Below are 20,182 nucleotides of genomic sequence, written 5' to 3' on the forward strand. Positions count from 1 at the left end.
AAATTTTGTTCTAATATAAAACATATCGCCTAGTCTGACGTTATAAAAAAAAAGAAAAAAAGAAAAAAAAAACGAGAAGCCGGCGCAAATGTCACTCAAAGCCCCTTCACTCTTTCTGCTCGCGTTTTCTACAATGCCGATCTAAGATACCTTTTATGAAGGGAAAAAATTACGAAGCTAACCGTTCTGACGGATCAAATCATGTCGAGCTGGACACTGCAGCCTTCGTCGTCTTTACGACGACCCTAGGATGGACAGGACGTGTAATATAACTTGCTTTCTTCTCCGTCTACGCCGTGGTAGAAATGGGGCAGACGGAACAAAGACCGCTAAAAAAATTCAAATAGACAATAATACAAATCAATAAAGTAACAAAAAGTAAAAAGAGGAAAATAGGAACTCTGTCGGCCCAGACATGCGCAAAGAGGCTTGGCTTCGATGCACTGGCGCGCATCCGGCGAATAACGCCAAAGCCGGGACGAAAGGACAGTCGCGTCACTGACCCCTCGAAGAGTCGGCGTCACTCTGCTGCCAGCCTCGTGTCTTAAGCATGAACAGCAATGGCGGTGTCAGAAAAAGCCGAGCACATAGAACTAACTGCGCCAGTGTAGCTCAGTTCTCCGAGAGCATCGTGTTCGTGGCCCGAAATGATGGTACACGTCCATCTTCATCAAGCAGGGGTAGTGAGAGCGAGGGTGTCGGCCGGGAGGCTCTGATGGGCCCATTTTCACTCCATTCGCTCAGCGGTGCGGTCAAGCGACGCTAAAGGCCGCTCTAAATGCTGCTCCGGTAGCCGGAATAAGCCCACGTATGACGTCGAACACGGATTGCAAAGGCTTGATTCGATGTACAGGAAAGTGATCATACGTGAAAGAACCTTAACGGGAGTCAACTGTCCCAACTTGTAGCGATGTATCGCGACGCAAGGAGAAATAGGAGCAAAAAACTGTGCAGGTGGTGTCAAGATGGATTTCGGGGGATCAAAGAAAATGGCGTTATCAAACCCAACCTCGTAGACAAGAAAATAATTTATAATTTTTTTTCCTTCCAGGAGCGAACACTGCTGGACGAACGATGTTATCTCATGTCAGGAAAGTAAGGATATAAAGTAGTGTTTTTTTGGGTGTGTGTATGAAAGAAGAAATTCATTTTAACACGCATCAGAGTTAACGGAGAGGCCTGAACATTGCTTGGGAACAATAATTGTAGTTGTCTCAAGAGCATCAATGTTTCATGCAGTGATGTCCTCGGACGTTGGGTGCAATGAGCTCCAGCAATATTTCTTGAATCGCGTTGGCATTTCGTTGTAGCAAGAGACTCCTTCGTCATTCTGTACGTTCGGCAAACTGTCTGCGTCTTGTATGTATTTAATTTGTTGCAATGAAAGCGACGCACAAGGGGTAAATTTGCGCTGCTAATCTACACGAAGGAACTGAATCAAGACCCTTTGGATGAACTGACATATAGCACATTCAGGGCTGGCTAGAATAAACTTAATGCAGCTTCTAGTGACAGGGACAAACGTGAGCGAGACTTGTGCAGACTGCGATGTCCTCAGCGCGTGGAATCCATGACAGCGAGAAGACGGACTTTCGATTCCAGAAAACGAGAAAATCGATCTCAGTGGCAAGTCAGATTCAGATTGAAATTCCGACTGAAAATAGGTTAGGTTAGGACCGCCACGGTAGCCCAGTTGCTATGGCGTTGGTCTGCTGAGCACGAGGTCACTGGTTCAAGTCCCGGTCCCGGTGGCTGCATTCCATTGGGGTCGGAATGCAAAAACGCTTCGTGCATACACTTCGTGCATTGGGTGCACGTTAAAATCCCCAGGTGGTGAAAATTAATCCGGAGTCCACCACAGCGGCGTGCCTCATGATCAGATCGTGGTCATAATCAGATCAAATAAAACTCCAGAATTTAGTTAATTTTTCGTTAGGGTTAGGCTATATATGCTTAACGTGGCAGAAATCAAATTGCATTGCAGTCAGCCCTCTATTCGGTATATCGAAGCACGAAACTCGCGTGTTCTGCTGCGTGTTAGTCAACACCGAAGATTGCGTTGCCATCTCGCGAAAGCAGAATGTAGGCCTTTCATTCTCTCGAGCAAGAAAACTGGTCATCGCTTCGCATAACCGCGCAACTGTAAGCACATAACCAAATGAGACTTTCTAGCTAGAATAGCCTTTTGAAAACTTGAAAGGAAAAGACCGACCTATAAATTGCGATTTAATGAGGAAGCTTCTAGCTTCGAAGTGATTGTACTTGCTACTAGCGGTATCTGCTGAACCTCAAACAAATGCACAGCTATTTATTTAGATAGCATGCTGTGTGTTACGCGTCATAGCCCATACGTCTTACTATTTCCATTGTTTTGCGTCACTTTTCTGATTGGATGCTGAACACTCATGGAGGGCACCAAAATATCGATACAGCTGACAAGACTGTGGACCGTGCTCATGTCTATAATATTAATGCTCTCTTATATAAGGCGTTCCATTGTATTATAACCAAGTTAGAGGAAAGTGAACAGAAGCAAGCAGTACGCAGGAGAAACAGTGATAACTGTTTCAGTGAGGACTAATGATTCTGCGGCCAGCCTGTAGTATCCGCTAGCCACGTTATCGGAAAAGTATACGTATAGCTATACAGAGGCTAGAGACAATCTACGACCATGCGCAAAGCAACGCGCTTCATGGTCAGCTGCGAGTCGCTTCGGATAAAAGCGGAGCAGCCACCCACCACTGCTGGCAACGGTGCACTATCGCCCGAAAATTCGGCACCCAACCGCAGCATCAAGTGAACCATAACCTGGCAATGTGATGAATAATGCGTCCTTGGACCGTTTGCAGACCCTGAGAAGGGGATCGTATGTCCCGCCGTCCAGGATGCCTTTCTAGATCCTTTCTTGTCGCGGGCGTGCCGGCCGAGAAGGTTTAGCTGCTGCCGCTAGGCGTTAATGGTTCTGTTGGCGTAGTCGAATGACCAGTGAGCCCGACGCTGTCGATAAGAACCACGTGACACACCCAACCCCTATCTTCTAGAGCGACACTTTCACAGAATGGAGAGAGTAAAGGGGTAAATATGTGCTTTCTGTTCCCCTTTTTCCTTCCCCCAGCGTAGGGTAGACAACCAGATGCGTTTCTGGTTAACATCCCAACTTTTTCTCTTTATTATCTCTCTCTTTCTCTCTCTCGTCACAGAAAGGATGTCACTGCGTTGGGAACTTCATACTAATTTTTTATTTATTAGTGTAATCTCAGCGACAAGATGGCCGTCGTTGATGATACTGCCGGCGTGCTCATGTTGCAAGTAGCACAAGTACTAACGTTCCAATTGCAGATCTTGCAGGGTATTAAAGGAGAGCCTCCTATGCTGGAGCGGTCAAGCTGTCAAACAGCCTTCAGGAACGTGTGAGCGCATTCCTCAAGTGCCCATAGCCTTGTACGGAATAACCAATCAGTGTCGTCGATAGTGTTGTCATCACAGAGCAAGCAAGAATCAAATGCGTCGAGAGAGCTAGGAAGCTTGCTTCTTAAAACAAACAATTATGCACTTATGCATTATGCATCCGCAGCCGGTATATATATGCATAGGTTTCGAAGTTCGATGGAATCTACAACACGAAATTCGGCTGCTCAAATATAAGTACAAAGAAGACGCTCCATGGCGCATCAAACCTTTCGAGTTTTAAAGAGAAACTGAAGAAAAAAGTAAGCTGAGCTGCGTTAGTTAACTATTCTTCTGTAATAACAATAAAGGTCGCTCGTGCCGTGAGAGGAGGCTTGTTTGTTCAGCCAGAAAAAAGATTACAATAATAACGGAAAATCAAAACGCAAGTGGTGACACTTCCTTGTTTCCTGCGCCTGTTCGCCGTGACATCATTGATTTTTGACGGTGTCCGTTCAAACCTAGGCAATTTTTCATTGATAAACAGGGACCTGTATTGTATTCTAAAAAAAGCAAGAAACTGAAGTTAGGAAGTTTCCAAAACATTTACTGTGCCATAATCCCTAACCCGGGGAAAAGCGGCTGGAGAAGATGGAATAACAGTAGATTTAATAAAAGACGGAGGAGATATCATGCCTGGATAGCTTGTGGCCCTTTATAAGCAAGCCCTCATGACTTCAAGTGTACCAGAGAGCTGGAAGAATGCCAGCATTATGATAATCCATAAGAAGGAAGACGTTAGAAAATTGAAAAAAAAATTATAAGCCCATTAGCTTGCTGTCAGTATTGTATAAAATATTCACCAAGATAATTTCCAATAGAATCAGGGCAACACTTGACTTCAATCAATCAAGAGAACAGGCTGGCTTCAGGAAGGGATATTCTACAATGAATCACACCCATGTAATCAATCAGGTAATCGAGAAATCTGTGGAGTACAATAAACCCCTCTATATGACTTTCATAGATTATGAAAATGCATTTGGTTCAGTAGAGATACCAGCAGTCATAGAGGCATTGCGTAATCAAAGAGTACAGGAATCATACGTGAATATCTTGGCAAATATCTACGAGGATTCCACAGCTACCTTGCTTCTCCATAAGATAAGTAGAAAGTTACCTATCAAGAAAGGGCTCAGGCAAGGAGACACAATCTCTCCAATGCTATTTACTGCATGCTTAGAAGAACTATTCAAGCTGTTAGACTGGAAAGGCTTAGGAGTGAGGATCAATGGTGAATTTCTCAGCAACCTTAGATGACATGTTCCTGTTCAGCAACAGTTCAAGACGAATTACAACAAATGATTGAGGACCTTAACCGAGAAAGTGTAAGGGTGGGGTTGAAGATTAATATGCAGAAGAAAAAGATAATGTTCAATAGCCTGGCAAGGGAACAAGAATTCAGGATCGCCAGTCAGCTTCTAGCGCCTGTAAAGGAGTGCGTTTATCAAGGCCAAATACTCACAGAGGACCTTAATCATGAGAAGGAAATTTACAGAAGAATAAAATTGGGTTGGAGTGCATACGGCAGGCATCGCCAAATCCTGACTGGGAGCTGATCACTGTCGTTGAAAAGAAAAGTGTACAGTCATTGCATTCTACCGGTGCTAACATATGGGGCAGATACTAGGAGGTAAACAAAGAAGCTCGAGAACAATTTAAGGACCGCACAAAGAGCGATAGAACGAAAAATGTTAGGCATAACGTTAAGAGACAGGTAGAGAACGGTGTGGTTCAGAGAGCAAACGTAGGATGGACAACCGGTGGACCATTGGAGTTACAGAATGGGTACCGAGAGAAGGGAGGTGCAGTCGATGACGGCAGGAAACTAGGTGGGCTGATGAAGTTAGGAAATTTGCAGGCGCAAGTTGCAATCAGCTATATAGTCCAAGACAAGGGTAATTGGAGATTGCAGGGAGAGGCCTTGGTCCTGTAGTAGACATGAAAAAAATAGGCTGATGATGATGATGAATCGCTTACGTACGGGAAGATATTCTGAAATTAGTGACGTCACACTGCCCTACCAGCACTGAGGTTTCTACGTGGAATAATAATAATAATAATAATAATAATAATAATAATAATAATAATAATAATAATAATAATAATGATAATGATAAAAAGAGGTAGTTGGCCCCAAGGAAGTTTCTGGTCTAGTAATTAACTAATTACCGCGAAATTACCAATGTCGAGCTTTGAACGAATGTTTAATCAGTCTAAATTGATTTAGTGTTTGCCTTCAATGCCCGTTTAAGCTGTTTGCCGGAGGTATCCTATCGCAAATAACACTTTGAGGCCATAGTAGTTTCGGGTTTCAACGATCGAATTTCCCATTCGAGCGCAGTCACTATAGAGCATTAGGGCTGCAGACCCTCAGTCAGTTTGATTTACTGAAGGGGAAATGCTCGGAGAGTGCCTGTATGGTGGCAGGGACGCGATAGTTCTACGAATAATAAAATAACCTCGTTGGGCGCTGGGCCAAGTGGTGGACGATAGTCCAGGGAACGAAGGGTTATTCGTTATTTCGAAGCGTTCGCTACAAGAAGAAACCGAAAGCAGGGCTCGCGCAAGTTCTTTGTCCTCTTCCTTGTTGTGGAGAAACGAAAACAACTATGCACGAGCTTCCGCAATTCAGGAATGGGGTTATACCTTGTATGATGAGGATACACACGGGTCTCTTTATTTTATTGCATTATCATGTGCACTTAGTTGGCCTGTTAGTGATCAGCGTTAACGTGATCACGTTAGTATGTTTGTCTACATAGACGTTGCGACATCTCTGTGTACTGAAATTATGTCCTTTATGCGCACTTAAACCTTGTAGCGTTACTGCGGTACTGTGGGATCTATGAACATCGCACTCCTTCCGTGTTGCTCCTTCCGTGCGCAGTGGCTGGGCAATTTTCGATATCTTCCTTTTTTTCTTTTTTGATATTATTTTCTGTCGCTCTGCAACGAGGAGCGGCCGGCTCCATCAAAATGACCGAGCATCTACTTCAAGTTCATATCATAATTTAAAAAATTACTCCATCTCCCGCTAATATTTGTATTGTTGCCTTTTGTTTTTCGTCTGTATCTTTGTTTATTTTTTGTAGATATTTTTTATTTTTTTACTTGTAATTACAGTTGCCCCCTTTACTCAATGCCCTTCAATGGGCCTGTAAGGTATTTTGAATAAATAAATAAATAAATAAATAAATAAATAAATAAATAAATAAATAAATAAATAAATAAATAAATAAACAAACAAACAAACAAACAAACAAACAAACAAACAAACAAACAAACAAACAAATAAACAAACAAATAAATAAATAAATAAATAAATAAATAAATAAATAAATAAATAAATAAATAAATAAATAAATAAATAAATAAAGGGAACCATGTGTGGATGCGAAGCAGCGGGGAGATGGTTCGCTTGAGCGGGAGATGGTTTCGCGGCAGCGGCCCGAGCGCTCATCGCGGCGCTGCACAGGAGAGAGAATGAGGCGCGCGCGCTCCGTCATTTTCATACCGCGGAACTACCGTGGCTCCCCCAGCGGAGTATGCAGCTGTCGCGACACCTGTCGTGCGCGCCGCTCCGGATTCCTAGAGAGAAAGGGGGGAAGCGTAGGAGAGGAGAGATAGGAGAAGGGGACGCGCATGCGCTGTGGGGGTGTAGCACGCGGGTGCCGCTCCGTAGAGGATTCCTAGAGGAGAGAAAGGGGGGAGCGTAGGAGAGGAGAGAGAGGGGGAGAGGACACGCGTGCGCTGTGGGGGTGTGGGACGTGGGCGCCGCTCCGTACAGGATTCCTAGAGGAGAGAAAGGGGGGGGGGAGCGTGGGAGAGTAGAGAGAATGGAGGGGATGCGCATGCGCTGTAGGGGTGTGGGACGCCGCGGGAGGGACGGACAGAGCCGCCGGCGAGAAATGCTTCGCATTAAAAAAAAAAAAAAACGCGAACTGTCACAGGAAGCGGATACAATGATTCAGCTCAACTAGGCTACATGTCTTACTTGTCTTTTTTGTTATGTTCCACACGTTTGCAGACAAGGACAAGAGGTTCGCGCACTTCCGCACGAAGCATTGTGCGGTGCCTCCGCCTTGATCGAGACAAAGTACACCTCGCATCCCCTCGTACACGGCGGCGGCCGGCCGGCCGGCAAGCGACAGGAGCCCCGACTGCATGCGCGTTTCTTTAAAAAAAAAGGAGCCGCACATATAGCCCTGCATTTCCCCGAGTTAATCGCAGCCGCCCGACGTTGTACAGGCGATTACCCGACCGTGAGGTGCTGTTATACACGAGCCGTAAAGGGCCGTAATTTGGCGCTAATAGCTTGCCGCGGTCTTGTGTTCTATGGCCCTACGTGCTCGGAATGGTCCCCGAAGCATCGCGCAATGCATCTCGACGGTGCACGCTACGCGGCGCGTAACAGATGTAGCCTCGACGGCGACGGCTCTTGTTGCTGCTGTTGACGCCCTAGCTGTTGTTACACTTGGTCACACTTATGCCCGCGGCAAGCGCGAAACGGTGTACGCCGGCACTTTGTCATGGCTTGTATGGGTGTGGTGTGGGCGAGTGTTAACAGAAAGATGTCGTTGGCTCCGAAAGCAACCGATTGCAGCGTCACCTATATACATGACGTCCGCTAGACCACTATCGCGTCTGTTGCCTGCTTTGCACCTAGCTGTAGGCCTTTGCTGCATTTTGATTCACTTGATATGGTTCTCAATGCGTATGCGCGTATTGCAGAAGCGACTCAAGTTTCTGCCTGTGATTCTAATGAACTTAATTTCAGAATTAGAACAGGCTTTTCTTTCTGAAGATTATTATTTTTTTTGAAGCTACAAGTTTCGGGGCAAGAGAACTAAACTATAAGATTTTGAAATTGAGCGGCCTTACGTACAGCTTCATGCATTACAGGGATGCGGACCGTATCTGCATCGAAGGCCCGTCCATAACGTCTACACATTTAAATTAGCTGTAGCGATCAGGCGCGAAGTAAAAGAAAATCGACATTTTCTATACGACCTTTGACATCTACAGCAAAACATTACAACGTTTCATACACGATATAAAAACCGTGGAAAGTGAAAACCCCGAAGACAAATTATTCTGAAGATAAGCTATCCTACATAATACCTACATTACTAAATAAATATCTGAAGGCTGGTATAGATTTTCTTCAATGTAGTTCGACTGAATTGCGCAAGCTGCATATGCTAGATTTTAAAATTCCATTGGCCCTTTGTTCACCTTTGTCTTGCTCTTGTGCTTTGTGTGATTATGAGACTAAGATATTTCTCTGTATTTTTTGTTTCAAGCAGATTTGCTTATTGTTGCATTTAATTGAAATTCATGTCTGTTGCATTTTATTGTAATTGCCACTGCTGAGTGTTCCGTACAAAGGTAGCTGTGGGTCTCTGTCAAGCTGCCTCTATGAAGAGCAGCTTTTACTACAGCTTCCTTCAATGTGATGATGAAAAATAAACATTATTATTATTATTATTATTATTATTATTATTATTATTATTATTATTATTATTATTATTATTATTATTATTATTATTATTATTATTATTATTAATTGTCCTAAATGAAATCTCGGATGCCGACTTTTTTCTTAATAGAGTTATATAAGGAGACGTGGCTAGTCCTGTGCCCCAAAGTGCAAAAATACAGAGAAACGCTTCACGAAGAATATGTTTATCGCGATAGGTAAAGTACTTGAGGACACGTTCTTGCCGACATTTTATAAGTCGGGACGCAGCTATCGCGCGAGAACACAAGTTCAACGCTAACACCATCTGCAGATAGTTGCTCATTTCTTTGATCTCTCGGCTATTGAATCGATAGAATTCCTGTAAGGTGGCTTCAGTGCATTTTCGTGCATTATATGCCAAACTCGCAGTGCGCGGAACCCTTACAGGTAGTATTCAAGATGGTATGATTACATCTAAGGCCAGCTCCTGAAAAATGGCACGGAGACAATTTTCAGTGAGTGAAGTGCCGTAGAACTGTCTTCCAGCCTCTCCCCTAAAAGCTTAGGTCGACTAGCAAGGATGACAAAGTGAGTAGCCACCGTTTTCTCCACTGGCACGCGTACCTTCTTTCTATGTGTCAAGCCTCAACTGTTTTACGTGGCAACGAAAAGTTGTAACTCGACTCGGGAGCCTGCAGACGGCCGAGCCTCGCAGCTGTGCCCGCTTTAAATTGTCGAAAGTGTCAAACGAGCGCGGAGGCGAATGGGACGCCGACACATCCGTCACGACTGGTGAACCGTGGAAAGCGCTATTTTTGTCTGCCGCAGCAGATAGGACTGCTCGAAACGTTGTGCAGTTGCATAGCATTCGCCAGAAACCTTGGTTTCATCGCATAACGTTTTTGTCTCCGCGGTGAGGCTATTTTTAACGCCGCACCCTTCTGTTTTTGTGTCTGTATGTTTGTGTGTGCGGCCGTGGCTCGTTGCACAACAGCTGTGACCACAAGTGCGGGCTGCGGGCGAGCTTCATCTTTGTCATATTTGTTTTTATTGGTGGCTGCGCAGCATCAGCCGATGCTTTGCATTACGCTCTGCAATGTATAGGCTTGCTGCAGAGAAACTCACAGAACACAGAAACACTCTCTAATGCATAATGATGTTCGCCTGGCCCTATACGCTTAGCATGTGACATATATGAAATGACACATTCATGTTCACGCGCACAACATAGACAAGTACACACAGTGAAAATTGAACCAAAGTGTCTGGTCGAGGCCAGCGTCCCTGAGAAAGGCTTTGGGTGTCTTCGTTGCGCACAAAGCACCAACTGCGCTGTTCGAAGGTCCGAGCGCATGCATGAGCTGCCCCGTAAGTTTAAGGCGCACGCAATGCGACTCACAGCAGCTGGTTTCCTCACTATTCTCTAAAAGGGACGGATCGACTGTTGTGAGTGCCGTCGCCTGATGCCCTCAGCGTGTTATGTGGTGTTATGCGGAGTGACACTGCGGATCTGTTCGGATGTGTCTTTTGGCATTCCGAGTGCACGTGATCGTACGTGTTTACACCGCATTCAGTTGAATGTCGCTTACACAGGCTATATACTTCTTCTATGCAAACTGCAGTTGACGCACTAGCGCACAGTGTGTGTAATGTGTGCTCTGACGTCACTCACGTTTTCTGTGGCTGCCCGCGCTATGCGGCCTCACGGGCTACTCTAAAATCCACTCGCTGCAGAATTACTCAGAGGCCGTTAGCTATCAAGCGGTGTGCTCAGTTTAGTGCAGTTTGGTCCATCCACTCCAGTGCTTCGCTCTTTACAGGGACCAATGGTATCGCCTACACGTTTGACATACGCCTGATCAAAGCAAGGGTGGCCTCTGCCACGCACGTGACAGATACCGATTGATGACCAGAGCTTATGTAGATATCGATTGATGAGTACAGGGTATGGCCTCGAGGCCTGCAAGGGAATGGGGTGAAAAAATCGCCACGCTCGATCATCTCTTCACAGCAGGGAGTCCAAACCGGCCTCCTGAATGTATAGGCTCCGTTAATGGTATGCCACTGGCCCGTAACAGGCTCCGTTTTAAACGTGTGTGTTATTTATAGCCAGAAGTAAGGACAGCGCAGAGCAATAATATATTTGTACGTGTATTTTTCCACTTTGCGGTCGAAGTAAAGGTAAACAATCAATGCGCAAGACGCATACAAGAGCGGAAGCTCGCAAATAGCGTCACGCTTTGCAAGCGCGGAGTCGCTGCACTTACGCTTGGGAAGCGTGGTAAAGGTGACCGACGAAAACGCACGCATAAATTAAACGTGCGGGAAGTGTCTTCAAATCACGCTTTCCAAGCGTTAGCCGAAGCAAAATTCACGCCTTGGAAGCGTGGTTGCTATGCGTGACGAAAACTAACGCGTAATAGAAGCGTGCACGAGGTGTCCCCAACTCACGCTTGCTCAGCGTTACGAGATTGAGTGGTAAGAGAGGAGCGTGTAATGTGAGGTTCCGTTGAGTCATATGTCTGTAGGCCGTCTTCGTCTTGCATGCTGACCTCGGCTTGGGCGCCATGACGACGTCTGGTACTTGCTGGGCGAGTCCACAGTAATTGTGATGTTTCCACGGGGGCCTGCCTCATCATCTCGATGGCAGTGTGTGCAGCTAATGTTCGATTTGATGCAGTTCATATCTGCTGCTCAGTGGCACCGCTGCATCGCTTCCACTTTTCTCTGACCAGATTGCAAGCCTTTGCAATGCAGTACTATAGCAGACGTTCTCATTTTGCTTATTGCGTCAACTTACCTGTTTTCTCTCATAGCAACATATCCTGGAACATTCGTGTTAACAATATAGCTGCCTCCGCCTTTAGTGAACTGTGCCTTTGAAAAATACAAGCTGAAAAAGTTCCACGATATGTCAGACTTGTAGCTTATTACTGCTTAATTCGGCCGAAGCTCGAGTACGCCTGTAATGCCTGGGACCCCTACACTCAGTGGGACATGAACAGCCTTGAACGAATACAAAGGCAGGCTCTCCGGTTTGTGTACAACAAAGCTTCGACCTTCGACTCTCCTACTTGAGTAATGAGATCTAATGACATTCCGTTACTTGAAGTGCGTAGGAAAAAATTACCGCTGGAATTTATTTCCCAACTACTAAATAAGAAACTGGCACTCAGCCCCTCAAACTATTTAAACACTAATTTTTCTCCCGCACGATTGATGACTAGAATCGCGTGGCTTTGTGACAATTGTATTGGAACTTTTGTACTTTTGTGGTAACGTGTCTTGTTCATTGTTTTCGTTTGCTTATTTTTGCCCTCCCTGCATGGACCTCGTGTCAGCAGTATTTATTAAATAGTTAAATGAAATATCCGCGCACTGAAAGCAGAATATAATTAAAATATCTTTACATGAAAACATGAATTGTAACAATTACATGTTATCAAATTTTAGTCGGCTATGGGTCAGAATGGCTGGGCAGAGCGAAATGTAGAGAGCGGGACGTCATCACCGCGTCTTGCCATTTCTATCAGGCACGTGATGCGTGCGGCAGGTAGCGTGCTGTCACACTGTCAAATACTTTCACGTTGTCGTCACAGTACCGCAACGCCTTAGGTAACGTCAGCCTCCTTCACTAACAGCAAAATAGCGAAGAACTGTGCTATTTTTGTTGTCTCGTTTGGTCGCCAGTAATGGTTCTTGCAGCCCACTGATCTGCAACCCACTGCAAGGTACTGCAAGGTTCTTGAAACCCACTGAAAGGCACTGAGTCAGCCAAAGTGAGTTCGCGCGATGGTACTTACTTGAACCAAGTGCGGACTAAAACATGCCACTTGTGCTATAGATTAAACCTCTATTGACACGCTCCTGAGCATTCTCAGGGAACATATCTCGCGTCGAATTCACAAAGCTTCTCATTCATAAGCTCTATTTGCTATTGACTGGCCGCATTCGCTAATCTTATGTCCAGCGTCAGGATTGATTGAAGTTTTCTCTTACGAACAAATCTATCGTAAGAGAGTTTTATGAATACACGAATAACGTGGAGCGTACCTTTCTTGGCGGCTCGCTTAACTGGGGACATTGCCCTGAACCATCCGAAGTGTGTACAAAATGCAACGGGGGGCCACTTCAGCACATAAAAGCAAATGGTGCATTAGGTGCAGTCTTTAGGCTGCGATTCTACCTTTTTCACGCACCTAGACCCGTATTCACAAAACGCTCTTACGCTGGAATTGTTTATAAGAACAAATTTCAAGCAGTACTGAGGCTGTACATACTATAAGCGAAGGCGGCCGTTGAATCGCGAAGAGCACTTACGAACGAAAAGTTTCGCGTATTCGACCCTGAATTATAATTCATACAATATGATTCAGACGAAAAAAACTCTTAATAACTGAAATGGTATATATATATATATATATATATATATATATATATATATATATATATATATTATATATCGAAACTTTATTTGGCTGGACAATATTTCAAGTATAGCGGTGGTCGAAGCCCCTCAGTCCAGGGCCCCACTGGCCTCTGCCGCCTGCCTGACCTGGCCAATTAAGGACTTTTGTCCTGCCAAGTCATAACGGGCGAGCTGTGCCTCCCACTGCTCCATTGAGATATTATTAGTTGGCCTATGAGGGTGCTTAGTACACTCCCAGGTTACATGTATTAGTGTAGGAATGCCACCGCACCAAGGGCACGTGGCTCTATAGCAGGTGGGATACATAGCATTTAGCAGTTTTAGATGGGGGAATACCCCGGTCTGTATTTTGCGCCAATCGGCGGCCTCTTCCCCGCTAAGTTGTGGGTGAGGCGGCGGGTATTTTCGGTGGACTCCGCGTTGATGAGCACGGATGTCTTTGACATTTAAATTGATGGGATTTTGTGAGGGATAGTGTGAGGGGTTGGGGTTCGAAGAGGCCGCCATCGCTCGGTTAGTAGACGCTCGAGCTAAGGCGTTAGCCTGTTCATTCCCCTGTACCCCCGCATGTCCCGGTCGTGGTCACAGACTCTCGGGAAATGGTGTAACTTTCCGGCCACCGGCATCCACGCTGAAACTTATAAATTTCCATCTTTGCATGATCTACAAAAAACTCACTTCATTTCCTGTGCAACATTTTTCCCACAGCCACTAACGCGTAACTACTGGCTGACGACAATCAGAACCCGCCATTTCACGGCACGCAGCAAATTCGGGGCCGTTCGATTGGCGACAAAGTATACGCGAAGTTGCAGGCTTTGTTATAAGGCTGCTTAAACAGCAGAAATTGTGTAAATCGTTCAGCAAAGCGTAAGCGTTATTTGCATATATAGTACAGACAAGCGAAAGCGAGAAAAAAAGAAATACAAAGGAGACAGCTAAATAAAATTTTATCAGCAGGGCACCGAAGTCGGCAAGAAAAGAAAGGGGCCCTTGTAGCGACACGCCTCCTAATCCGCAAAACACGCCATAAGGCGCCGCGCAGAAATTCTCTCGTTAAGTCGCACACACCAGGGGGATCCGTGGACGAGCGCGTTATATCCCGAGGCGCCGTGTTTTCCCCCGCTCGCAATTTAAGGACTCCTCTCATTATTCTTCCCGCCGAAAGTTTCTTGTGTGATTGTATCTTTCGCGAGGCACTCAAGCTCGTGCATCGACTACTTGCTTTATTTTCGACACTGCGGGGAGGCAAGGCGCATTTATGTGTGTAGCTTGTCTGCCATACATGTATACGAAAGCAGAGAAGAGCTCTTGCTCGTGTCTGCACGAGAAATGATACTAAATCCTCGAGGATTTCAGTTAATACTGTGCATTATGGGCTCAAAAAATACCGACACACAGACCGTGGTCCTGGCACGGTGTGTGCTCAGGAGACAGCTAATGTTTTATTTTTTTTTATGCCACTTATATTCTACCGTAGAATAAGGGAGCTAGAGCTACTTTCTTCGTTAGTCGACTCGGCTGCATGCAGTCGAGTAGCTACGGTGTTACCATCATGGTCTCGGGAATAAAGCACGCCCTTTTTACGGCAGCTATTGAAAGTACTTTTTCAGCTTTCGTGGTTGCTGTGGCAGGCATCATCATCGTCATGTTAATTGCCATCGTGCTTCCATAACAGAAGAAGTCGTCAGTAAAGGAAACTTAAAGGTTCGCTGAATGTGAGTCGTCGTGCGTACATCGGGTGCCAGCGATTTGCCGCCGTTGTGCCGTTGTTGTCGAGCCGGCTACATTTAAGACGACTTCCCATTATAGCCTGCACTGCACTCCAGAAAACAAGTTTATCTAGGATTGCTTTTCTGCCCAGCATGTTTTCTATTAGGTCTACAAGAAGCGTCTCTTATTTATGTAGACGGCATTTTACCTTGACAGCATCCCACTTCTCCTCCCCAGGTCCTTTCTCTTCGAGACCTCGAGCTATCAGACCAGACGGTTCGTATTGTTTAGACCTGCTCCACACAATACATGTATAAATTTGCCCAGTACTGGAACGGCGTGCAACGTTTTCTGCATTCAATAATTCTAGTGGGCGGCACCGTCGTTCGTTCTGCTTTCCTCGCAAGCACCTAGCGCTCACGTAGGTGCCAAGCGTCAAACGACCGATTGTGGTCAGGACGGCACGGCACGATGAAGATCTCAGGGCGGTTCCGTGTCCTCGCCGTCATCGAAGCCATCGTGAGGCCCCAAATTTGCGCGGTCGAGCCGAACGATCGACAGCAGCGAACGGCGATCTTGCGAGTGTGCGATCAAAACAAACGCCCATGCAGACTCTCTGTCGCCGATGGCGTAGAAGGTTCGTCTCCCGTATCCTCCTTGTTTCCTCGTTCGCTTCTTTCGCCCATTTCCCTCACCACGACTTCGCTCGACTGAGCGGCGAAAGAGAGTTGTGCATGTGAGTGTGTGCGCTCGTGTGTGCGCGTGTGTATGTGTGTGCGTGTGTTGGTGAGTGAGTGCGTGCGTGCGTGCCTGTGCTCAGCATTCACAAGCTGCGGAGTCAATCTGGCCGCTGCTCCAGCTCTTTCCTGGCTGAGGGTTGATGCGAGCCTGGAAGGCGAGAGCGAAGAGACACACACAGCTCGCGAAGCGGGAGCCGATGTCCACTTCCGCCTAAGTGGAGATGCCGCTTCTCGTCGATTTGTTGCCACGGCTCTTCTCTTCTGGCTCCGATGCGTTCGTCGGGGGCTTCCCTCCCTCCCGCACTCGGGCAAACTACTACAGCTCACTGGGTCTCCTTGTAGTTGGTCTTCTGGCACGGCTCGTGCATGCGCGACCCTCCGCTCCCTCAAGGATTATTCCACCGCGCCGCATACGCGCTATACTCAGCTAGAGAGGTCGACGTTTCGGCAAAATAGTACAGCTCCATACGAGCACGTGTCGTCTGTATACTCTCGCTTTGTGCTAAACAAAATGAAAAGTACAGAGAAGAAAGAAAAGAATAGGCAGTAATGAATAAGCAGCGCAGTAGATGTAAAGAAAAACGACCAAAACTGTGCCGCCAAGTAAGAGTGCGTTGTGTTTCCCTCGGGTATAAGTGAAGACGAGTAGCGGGTAGGAAGAAGTTGACAGACGTCGCCAGTGGTCGCTGCATGACGGGCGGGATAGATCGTCCATTAACCTCTTTTTGTGAAAACCATTAGAGAGATGAGAGCCTTTGTTCCTGCGGGATCTTCGAGACAATGGAAAAGAAGTTCCTTATACACAGGCCCCGTCGAGCCTTGATTGCGGCTTCCGCTGGCCCGTAGGTCGGGCTCTCCGAAGCGGACAAGCCGAGACGTCGTTCTCCGCAGAAGGAATCTCTGTCATGGGCGTCGAGTATTTTTTGTTTCTTCGAGATGGGGCACTCGGGTGAAACTACGAGGTACGGGAGCACTCTCCTTGTAGGAAAGGCCTCTGTATGAAGCGCGTGCGTACATTAGGGATCATATAGTGAAGCAACGGTGATGACGATGATAGAAGCAAAACAACGAAAACGAGGGCCGGGAAGACAGCCCGGAGGATACGTGGTGAAAGTCTCCCCCAAGGCCACGCGAAGTTGATAACTGGGTGTATGCGTACACGCGGGTAAATTGCGCTTGAGTTGAAAAGCGCGCCAGAGACACAAATTGCTAAGTCCTTGCGCGGCCGATAAGAGTGAGGAACCGCTGCTCCGTGTGTGTTTTTGTTCGAGGCGTAGCGTGGGAAATCAGGCTGGGCTGATCTTTCCCTTCGGTGAAATAAGATATTGGGCGTTCGCAGGATCGACAAAGCAGCAAGTTGCTTCCTGAAGTGTTGAGAAGCAAAGTAGGACAGGCCGACGCTTTAATCGGTAAGGCCTATATACGTAATGGCACTGCCTCACTTTTCTCGTATCTGACGCGATAAGTAAACTTGTAGTGCTTTTAAGCAATATGCGAATAGCCAATGACACGTAGCGGTGTGCCAGTTTTGAGCGACGAGTGGGTCGGCAGGTATAGAAGATCCGCCACGAAAACTGAGTAGTAGTACCATTTATTATGCACTGTTTCCTCATCTGCATTTGAGAGTCCATTATCTGTCTAGAGAATCTTGCGCCATGTTTTTGATGAAGTTTGCATGGTACAGAACAAATGTTCTGAGTTTGCATTAAAGGTGTACTTGAAGTATGCACAGCGCTTCTGAAGCCCGAGTTGCTATGGTATGGTCAGAATAGAGAGGTATCGTGAGTCTTCAAGGTATACGACTCACTGATCAGTTTTACGAATCGTTCAATGGCGCCATTAATGAATATATTGTGAACCGGAATAGAGGTTGTTCTTGTAGGTCACACTAGGGATTATACTACGAATGCCTCTTTGGGCGGCAAGTGAGTCGAGTTCTTTTGGCAGTCACTACAATGCATATACAGTCGAACGCCTTTATGACGAAGTGCGTGAGGCCTCCGAAATCACTCATTACACAGGTAACTTTGTTGTAGAGGCGTTCTTTGTAGAGGCGCTCGACCGTAAAACGCGAGCCTCGCGTAAAAAATCACGCCACTATTGGAGTTCCCCTATGCTCCGATATGACGTCAGGCAAGCCCGGCTCCGCCGAGTGCTCCGCGGTTCGGCGCCTTCCTCCTCCAGAGGGGGCGCGCTTTGTCATTGTGCTTAAATCCTTCCTCTAATTGTTCCAGCGATATTTGGAAGTCACCATGAACGCCCAGGACTATCATAGTTCAGGGCGATCCTTCAACGGCCGTTATCTCGTCTCGTTTTTTCGTGGCAATCATTTACAATTTCTGTAAACCTCCGGCGCCCGAGCCGCTGTCTGAGTACTCCGTGTGATTTCCGAAACTTTAGAAACGTTAGTGGCTCTTAAATTATAACTAAACCACTTTTATGACTTTTACCAGTATATTGTCGCAACGTCAGAAACAGAGGTCGCACAGCCCTGATCAAGAGGAATAGCAGGAGGTCGCCTTTTTAATACAGCGCGCTGCCGCGACTTCTTCTTCTTCACCGCGCCTTGATAGAAACGCGCGTGCCTGCTCGCATATTCCTCCTCTTCATCAGAGTACAGGCGCGGCATTTGCTTCCCTCCGAAGGAAGCATCGTCCCGATGCGTAACTTAAGCATATGAGGGCGGCGTACAAATGGCACAGAGTAAGACACGCAAAACAAAACCACAAAAAAACAACAGAAAAGAACAAACGAAACTTAGTTCGACACATACGGCTTCATCCGCACCACATGCACCACTTCGGGTAAGTGCTTGCGGCGACTGGAGTTACTGTCACTGTCAGGAACGACCTCGTAGGTCACGTCGCTCAGGCGTCGAATCACTCTGTATGGCCCAAAGTACCGTCTTAGCAGTTTTTCAGAAAGTCCACGACGGCGTATGGGTATCCAAACCCATACTTTATCGCCGGGAGTGTAGATAACGTACCTGTGTCGAAGATCGTACCGTTTTGCATCTTGGCCTTGCTGAGAGCAGATACGTACGCGGGCAAGCTGTCTAGCTTCTTCGGCGCGCTGAGCAAATTCGACAACGTCGGTAGGTATGTCGTCACACTCGTGAGGCAGCATGGCATCCAACGTCGTCGTGGCTTCGCGACCGTGGACCAAGCTGAAGGGCGTCATTCGAGTAGTTTCTTGTCGAGCGGTATTGTATGCGAAAGTTACGTAAGGCAAAATCTGATCCCAGTTCTTGTGTTCCACGTCGACGTACATGCATAGCATGTCTGCGAGGGTCTTATTAAGCCGCTCGGTCAGTCCGTTGGTCTGGGGATGATATGCGGTTGTTTTCCGGTGGTTTGTACCACTTAGTGTGAGAACCGAGTCAAGAAGTTCTGCAGTGAAGGCAGTTCCCCTGTCTGTGATGACTACTTTTGGGGCACCGTGCCGAAGGACGACGTTCTCGATGAAAAAATGAGCCGTTTCGGCTGCTGTGCCCCGCTGCGTAGCTTTAGTCTCCGCGTAGCGCGTCAGGTAATCGGTTGCGACAATGATCCATTTGTTGCCGGCTGTAGAAGTTGGAAATGGGCCCAGGAAATCCATTCCAACTTGGGTGAAAGGCTGTCCTGGTACCTCGACTGGATGTAAGAGACCTGCAGGCTTGCCGGGAGGTGCTTTGCGTCTTTGGCAGTCGGCGCATGTTTGTACATGATGTTTCACAGCAGCGGGTAGCTTTGGCCAATAGTACTTGCGTCGGAGTCGGGACAGTGTTCTCGTGTAGCCTAGATGACCTGAGGTGGCTTCATTGTGGCATGCTGTTAGTATTTCTTTGCGAAGTGATATCGGTACGACAAGCAGGTACGTGCTGCCGCTGGCAGAAAAGTTCTTTTTATAGAGAACATCATTTCGCAGACAAAACGACGGCAGTCCCCTGGCATAGAGTCGCGGGACGTCTGTACTTCGGCCTTCCAAGAAATTAATGAGTGGGAGCAGCTCTGGGTCGTGGCGCTGCGCCTGTGAAATGGTGACGGCGTCGACGACTCCCAAAAATGCACCGTCAACGTCCGCGTCATCGGTACCTGCGGGCTCTACGGGTGACCGCGAAAGGCAGTCGGCGTCGGTGTGCCTTTTCCCTGATTTGTAAATTATGGTCATGTCGAACTCCTGAAGCCTAAGACTCCAGCGCGCCAAACGGCCAGATGGATCTTTCAAGTTAGTCAACCAACAAAGAGAATGATGATCGCTGACAACCTTGAATGAACGGCCGTACAAATATGGGCGAAATTTGGTAACCGCCCACACCACGGCGAGGCATTCCTTCTCGGTAGTCGAGTAGTTTTCCTCCGTACGAGAGAGTGTTCGACTGGCGTAAGCGATTACTTTTTCGAAGCCGTC

The sequence above is a fragment of the Dermacentor silvarum genome, chromosome 4 (genome assembly GCF_013339745.2).
Source record: "Dermacentor silvarum isolate Dsil-2018 chromosome 4, BIME_Dsil_1.4, whole genome shotgun sequence".
Taxonomy (NCBI): Eukaryota; Metazoa; Arthropoda; class Arachnida; order Ixodida; family Ixodidae; genus Dermacentor; species Dermacentor silvarum.